Here is a 7,782-nt window from a genome sequence, read left to right as displayed (position 1 = left end):
TTGAAGTCTAGGGCTACCGCCTTGCTGCAGGCCCTTGTCACCCTGTGCTGGATGATGAATTCCAGCAAGCAATGATCGCTATCACCCAGGTGGTCAAGGACCTGGAGCCCCCTTACCAGATCATCGCCTGTGGCCAGGACCAGGTCCAACAGGGCATTTCCTCTGGTGGGACTGTGCACCTCCTGGGTTAAGTGGAGGTCCTGTATCTTGTCCAGGAACCTCCTGGAATGGTCCGACCTGGCTGACTGCTTCTCCCAGCAGGTGTCCAGGTAATTTAGATCACCCATGACAACTACATACCTTGCCTTAAGTGCCTCTGCAAGCTGGCCCAAAAATTCCCGGTCCAGTTCCTCCCCTTGGTTGGGGGGTCTGTAGTAGACCCCCACCGTTAAATCCCTCTCCCCATGACCCCCTTGTATCTTGACCCAGAGCACTTCAGCTTGTCCCTCCTCCGACCCCATTTTGCTGGCAGAGGATGTGTCTTGCTCTTAGACATAGAGCGCCCCCCCCGCCTTCCTTCCTTCTCTATCCCGCTTGTAGAGCCTATAGCCCCTAATGCTAACTGCCTGGTCGTGGGATGAATCCCACCATGTTTCTGTAATCCCTACTATGTCTGGGTTTGAACTGGCTATTCTGAGGGCAAGTTCCTCCTGTTTGTTCCCCATACTACAAGCATTGGTATATAGGCATTTAAGGCCTTGCATAGCTGCGCGTGCCACCCCCTGATTAGGAAGACTATCTGGACCCCTGTGTCTTACCTGGGCACTCCTTGCATGTGTCACCTGTCTTGCTCGGGTGGTGTCTCCATGTCTTCCTGTGGCCCCCTCCCCCAGCAAGGCTAGTTTAAAGATAAACATATGCAAAAGGGTGAATGGTGATTGGTAAAGAAACCTCCAGAGCCCACCCATTGACCATAGGAAGAAGGTCCATGGCCTTAGACATGCGCTTATAGCAAAAAGGCATGTAAATGAATGAAATGCATAGGCAATTCCATGTTAATGAAATGAACAGTAAACAGAGGTGGAGCTTTAGATGGGAAGAGAAATGGGTGGAACATAGGAGGGGCGAGGGTAGAATGAATGGCAATGAGCATAAACCAAAGTGTATAAATGTGGGGGAAAAAAACTTTTGTTCAGTGCTGCTTCCCTGGTTTCACAGACTGTGCGCCTGTGAGGGAGCTCGCCCGAAGCTGTCTCCTTTCTGAATAAAGCTGTTGCGAGCAATGTGTGCTGGTGTTTGCTCCCTGCTCTACTCTGGCTAATGAGTATCAGGATCCATGAGCAATTGGACTGTTGTCTCCCTAGTTGCTGGACGCCGCATGGAGTCGGGGTCTAGTAATTCTAAATTATAGGATAGAAAACTGCATATTAAAACTGCATATTAATTGCTGCTTTTTTCCAGAAAAATGGTTAACACAATTAAAATGGTTACCTAACATAAGCACTCATAAACAAAATCTTAGATATAAAAGCTATATATATCTCACAAAAATACTATTATATGGTTAAAACCTATTTGCCTAAGCATTCACAAAGTTACTTTTAATATATATCATTCCGTCTTGAGGTCAGCAGCTTTGCTGAGGCAGATTAAAGCCTTGTTCCAGCTGCAGGTCCAATGTTCTCCAAAAATCCACATACCTTAACAACAATTATCTCATAAGAGATAATTTTTCATCCAAAAACTGACACAGGAGTTTCTTGCCCATGAATGTAAAATCTGGAATATGGAATTCCCTAGACTTTTCATGGGGAAAATTACCATTACATTACATTATTCATTCAGTTTATACTCATTGCAGGCATGAATTGGGTTGAACTGCTGTAAGCCTGTGCGACTCAAGTGGATGAACTGCTCTTGGTTTTTACTTTTTCAGTCTATGCTCACTGTGGACTCAGGAGCTGTGAACAATTGGGGAAACACACCCATTTTTCAGACATGCTAATAGCAGTTTGGCTACTGCAGTTGGCCTGAAAATGTTGAGCTGAATGAGATGGGTGGAGGGATTGCAGCCAGATGAAGTAATCTGCAGTGGGAAGGCATGCAAGAACCAGGGAGGTGCAGATTATTTACAAATAAGACATTAAAAAAACATATCCTACCCCTGTAAATTCTTCCATTCCAATTACCAAACTAAAACATATTTTACGTGTGTAGAGAATATATTTAAATTGCACAGGAAATGAGTTTTCTCCACCTGTAGATCTTAAAGATAGGAAGCTGCTCTGCTGCATTGTTCACTCCCAGGCACCATTTTACAGAACTCTCTCCCTTCTCTGGTTTATGTTCTTTCCTAGAGAGGAAAGAGCTTGGTTATAATCTACAAGGCAAATCATGCTCCCCTCCACTCCCAAGCCTGCCTTAGTAGAGACAAGAAAGTCAACATTTTTGGTAGTTCAATGTTCCTGTGCTCCTAGTAAAATAGGTAGGAGAGCCTAAAAATCAGTCTATTGTTCTCTAATTTCTTCCTCATTGCTCTGAAAAAAACCCATAATCCCAGGTGTCTCATTCTCCATACAAGCAGATGTGGAGGCTCATAAACTTAATTGCAACCTGAAGAAATGAGTTGTTCTGAGAGCTTTCTGTTGCCAGGGAAACTACATCTTTAGTCTGTGTATGTTTATGAGAGCTTTCTCCATGGCTGTCTGAATCTTATATTGTACCATTTGAAAGAAGAATACACAGATAAAGAAAGAAAAAGAATAAAATATATCTACTTAATGCAAACCTTGGTTCCTTGAGCAATGCTTAGACAAAGGTAAGAGCCATTCTTTCTTTTCTAATACAAGCATAATGTATAGGCTAGTGCAATGTAAGTGACAGTTACAGCCATATGATGAACTGCAAAGCTGCCTGATAAAATGTGTTTACTTTGCATCTTTGACCATCTTTCCTATACTCTGCTCCCTATTCCAATTCTTTTGGAAGACTCTTGCTAACATCTTCAATATCAGTTCAATTAAAACACTGCCATAAAAATATTGTCTCCTTTTCTTCCTGAATATAGTATTTTTTGCCCACATATTCTGGTTTGTAAAGCACAATGTGGAATTCTCCACCCTCAGTCACTGCCAGGTTTACGGTCAAATAGTTTATGAAAGAACAAAGCTAAAAGCAAGAAGTCTGTATCTCTCATGACAGAATCTGTGACCCTCTTTCTGATGGAACAGAATGGACATATCTAACATTGCTTGAACACAAGATACTAGACCATACAACTGTAATAATATGTATGGCATAACTATTTCAATTGTTAGAATTGTGTCGAGCAGCCCCAGCTGGCCCCAGGTCAAGATGATGTAGAGGGGCTAGCTGTGGCACGGAGGTGCTTCAGTGAGGGCTAGCTGGCAGACAGCCCACTCACTGAAGTACCCTTGTGCCCAATGAGCATCTACAAGTGCCAGCCCCATGAGCATCTACATGTGTTGTGGTGCGCTAAATAATGCCACTGTAGGACAGTATTTGTATTGGGCAGTACTATCCTACAGTGACATTTTTTCATTTACTGCAGCCTATTAGGGCCATACTTGTAGATGCTGACATTTTATTGTAAAGCTAATTAAACAAATGCGCTGTAAAAGTCTCATGTAGATGTGCCTAGTGAGGACCTGATTGGAGTAAGACTTTACATTTGAGCAAGAATAGAGAGCTTTTTCCCTTAATTTGTTTTGTAGAGATTGCAGGGCTTTTCTTTACATCATTCACAAGTTAGGCCGACCATTTGTAAACAATGCCATGTGGAGTAAGAAAAACCTTAAGTATCTAAGTATATCCGTGGTGGGCCAGTAGGGGGTTGTGGCAGGGCACTGTTTCTGCCTGCCACTTTAAAATCAGAGCCAAACAGCCAGCAGGTGCTTGATTGCGGCAGCCATTTTAGATCCTTGGCTGCCTATATAAAAAGTTCAGTTTCCTGCTGTCAGGACAGGCAGCAATGTTGCCTGGCTGTAAGGCTTCTTGGAACACCCTGGAGGTAAGGGAGGAGCTGTAGGGGATGGTTAGGAGGCTCTTGGTCCTGAGAATGACCTAAAACTGTACCCTGCCAGGAGTGGGTGGCCTGGTGGGCTCTCAGTGGTGTGGGAACCCCCAGGCCAGTTACCATCCTGGTAAAAGGTGGGTTGGGGTGCCTTACCCCCAGCTCCCGCAACCAGGTGGGTCACCTGCTGATAGGGTCCTGAGGGCAGACCCCAGGAGTGAGAGTGGGGTTAGAGGCTCAGAGGCCTGACAGAGTACTAGGGCTTAGGACCAGGATGGCCAAAAGAGCCAGGGCCCCACTGCAAGGGATGCCCAGAGCTAGGAGGGCCTGGATTTTCCAACTGGCCTTGGAGATGAGGCCAGGGCCTGTATGACCAAAGGTTCTGGGGGGACCACACCCAAGAGGAGAAAATAATTTCAGGGAGCTAGGTAGTTTGAATGAAGGTGGGGTAGGTCGCCTGATTGGAGGGGTCCTGATAGGAGGATTCTGGGGCCCAGTGTGGGGCTGGTGAGAGTAACAGCTGGATGCCATCTGTGAGACATGAGGGAAGGTACAGAGCCGCAGATAATGTCCCCTGGCATCAGGGCAAGAAATGGGCAGCCTCCTACCTAGTTAAGATCTTCAATTAATTAACAATAAGGCATGGCAGGAAGAAGGTGGGTGGTTGGCCCAGAAAACAGGTGGGTGGGGCTTTGGCAAATCGGCCCTGAGAAGACCCCTGTTACAAGGGTACTCCTGCACTAAGCCACCCACCTAACTGCATCCAACCACCTACCAAGATCTGAATGCCTCCCTGAGGCCACCTCTTGTCTGGCCAACCCCCTTCCTAGAGAACACCCACAAGCCTGGGGGTACCACCATCACCCAGGGGATCTGCTCTGTTTTTAGCCCTGTGCCCCCTGGGGTACACAGGCCTTCTAGACCTTGAGGGTGCTTAACCCCACGAAAAAAACTTGGGGTGCTTCCTTTAGCCTGAAGCACAAAAAATAGCCTCCCTTAGTCAGCTGGGCCAAGGGGGCACCAAGGCATAACTGGTCCCTCTCCCAGCCAGGCCACCATGCTATGTACAGTGGAGAACTTTATTGGTTAAAGAGGAAAGGCTTGGAGAATGGTATAGGTTAGAGAAGAATCAAAGAACAAGCAAACAGTGTGGCTAAGTAGCTGTTGAGCATGCATCTATATCACAGTAAACTTATATATCTAGGTAGGTTTCAGGTAAGTTGCTCACAAATATCATCTAGAGGCTGATTGAGCTTTCCTCTGGAGGCAGGCAGTTAATGGTGGGTCACTGAGTTTCCAGAGGGATCCCCATCTCTTTGACTGGTCAGTTACTCACATGTTCTCCAAAATGGCTTTCTCCATACCTTTCCAAAGTGGCAGTCTCCCTGCTCTCCAACATGGCTCCCTCTTCCAGGAAGAAGGGATCTTAAATAACTTTTTGTGATCACACAACTAGGTTCCCACCAGGAACAGCCCCATTGGCTGAAGTCCAGTGCTTTCAAATGACCCAGGGTGAGGAGGATACTGTAGCAGTGTTTCACCACAATGTCCAGTTGTTATTGCTTGGGATGAAGTTTTGATGTTTCCTGAACTATTTATCTTTAAACCTGCCTAGGAAAAGAGTAAATGGCTTCAGTGCAATAACAAAGTAGCAGTGGACAAATACTAACTCAGGAAGATTATTGTAGGACAAATTAGAACCATCAACTCTCTATCATTGAGAGATGTTAGACTGCAGTCTCTTCATAATGTTCCCAATTTGTTTTCTGATCTTGGGCTGAGGGTGGGAGAAGGCAGTGGAAAGAGAATACTGGGCAACATGCTGCTCTAGTTCTGGAGTCCTGGTGGGTTCTTTGTGAAAACTGGTGGTGATCTGGGATGATGAATGTACCTGAGGATATGACATTGCCGTTCAATGTGTAATGGTACAACGATATAATTCACTGTTGGGACTGAAGAGCAATGGAACACACTCCAGCCTCTTGATTTCATTGGAATATCTCAAAATCCTAATGAATCTATTGCACAGTTCTGATTTTTTTTTTTTTTCTTTCCTTCACAAGGGTCAGATAAGAGGAGGGCTTGTGTCTTAGTTTCTTGTCAGGAAAGAAGAGCTAATCATACATCATGGAACTTGGCTCATGTTCAGATTTGTAGGGGGCTGATAACTTGCATTATTAATGAAATACTCTATTGTTCCGTGTTTATTTTCTAGAACACAAAGCTAAGCCTGTATCCACAATATTTGTCCATGGACTTGACATGTGTATACCTCCTGCATGCCTAATTATCTAATCTGATAATTTTCTCCAAGTTAAAGGAGTTTGCCTCTGATTGTATTTCTGGGATGAATTTTGTTCATTTGGACTGATAAATTTAAGAAAAGAAAATTATATTCAGTGTTAATTCTTAAATATTGCTAATAAAATACACCTTTCTGTAGGAAATACTTGATGTTTGTGCAACAAAATTATGTAGAAACTGAATTTGCTCTTCACAAGTAAACATTTAAATTAAACTTGATTTAGGGCAACTATATAGTCTGAGCTGGCTCTTGAATCCCAAAGCAATCTGAAATGTCATTTTGAAACAAAAGTTCCATTTGGTCTGAAATTAAGTATTCTTTTCCTGCCTTGAATTACATGAGGAAGAGACATGGGTCCCATTTTGCTTGAGAATAACTGGGAGACCATATGGTGTAATGGCAATAAGCCTATTTCTCATTACCCATTGCTGGAACACCCAATAATTGTCTTGTGGACAATTGATCTTGATCAGAATTCCAAAGATTGATCAACCTGGCTGGTATTAATTCCCCCACAGTCAAGTTCAGAAAGAAGACGTATGTGTAGCTTCATTGGTGAAATCAGGTAATATTAAAGTGAGTAGGGAAACTTGAAAAGCACTCATATTGGGTATGATATAAATTCCTAAGTATGTAAGTAGTTTGGAGGCAAAACTATCCTCAAAAATAACTCTCCTAGCCATACCAGTTAGATCTTTTTGCAAAGGCTTGTTCCAGTTGTATGTTTTCTGTAAATAAATAAGAGAGTCAAATCCCTCTATTGGACATTTTTTACTAAGTTTAAATTTTTTTAAAGAAATATGAGATGATTAAAACCTGCCACCCCTTTTAAGTTAAGGTGATAACTATAGTGACCAATGTCCTTATATCAATGTAGTATTAAAGGGTGACAGCAATAGAAGGGCATGATACTTGGATACAGAGGCCATGAACACTATGGTTAGGAAGAGAACAACATTTTTTAGTGTAAAATTGAAAATGGGAACTGGAGGTGATAAATAAAAAAAAAAAAAATACTACAGCAGCAGAAAAAGCATTGTTGCAATAGAAGCTTCTAAGAGCACAACCACACATGCAAGCACATTAGCTTGCAGTAGCTCAAATAGAAGTGGTGAAAATTTGAGCCAGGGCTTTTTGCCTCAGCACAAATACTCAGACGTGCACCATGGCAAGGGGGGGGCGGGGGCGGTGTCTTGGCCCTGCTGGGAAGTAGGCCTCGGCATGGCTGATGGTGGGGGGTGGGGGTAGGAGAGGAGGAAGGTGGCAAGGACACATGAGGCACATGCAGGCCTTAAAGAGGAGCAGGCTCGGGGAGAAGCTCCCAATTTCGCATGGCATGTGTAGGACTTACCTGGTCTTGGTGACAGGTGGCTGGGTTGAGTGACAGAGCTGGACCCAGCCTCCAGGGGGAGTGAGGGATGGTGGCAAGGTCACTGAGGTGTGCTCTTCACCAATGTAGGTGACACCCTGGGCTGCCCCTCCCCAGTGCTACTGCTGTTCAGCA

General features: G+C 44.2%; 1 long non-coding RNA gene across 1 annotated transcript in view; it reads left to right on the top strand.

The window, feature by feature from the left end:
- The first annotated feature begins 3,911 nt into the window (after positions 1-3,911).
- LOC102377944 overlaps positions 3,912-7,782 on the top strand; it is a 60,454-nt gene continuing 56,583 nt past the window's right edge. Inside the window, exon 1 of the long non-coding RNA XR_322990.1 lies at positions 3,912-3,970. This is a non-coding gene — a long non-coding RNA (uncharacterized LOC102377944). The remainder of the gene's footprint in view (positions 3,971-7,782) is intronic.

This window comes from Alligator sinensis, unplaced genomic scaffold (genome assembly GCF_000455745.1).
Source record: "Alligator sinensis unplaced genomic scaffold, ASM45574v1 scaffold82_1, whole genome shotgun sequence".
NCBI lineage: Eukaryota > Metazoa > Chordata > Crocodylia > Alligatoridae > Alligator > Alligator sinensis.
The sequence above is the reverse complement of the archived record's forward strand: the minus strand, read 5'-3'. Positions and strand labels throughout refer to the sequence as shown.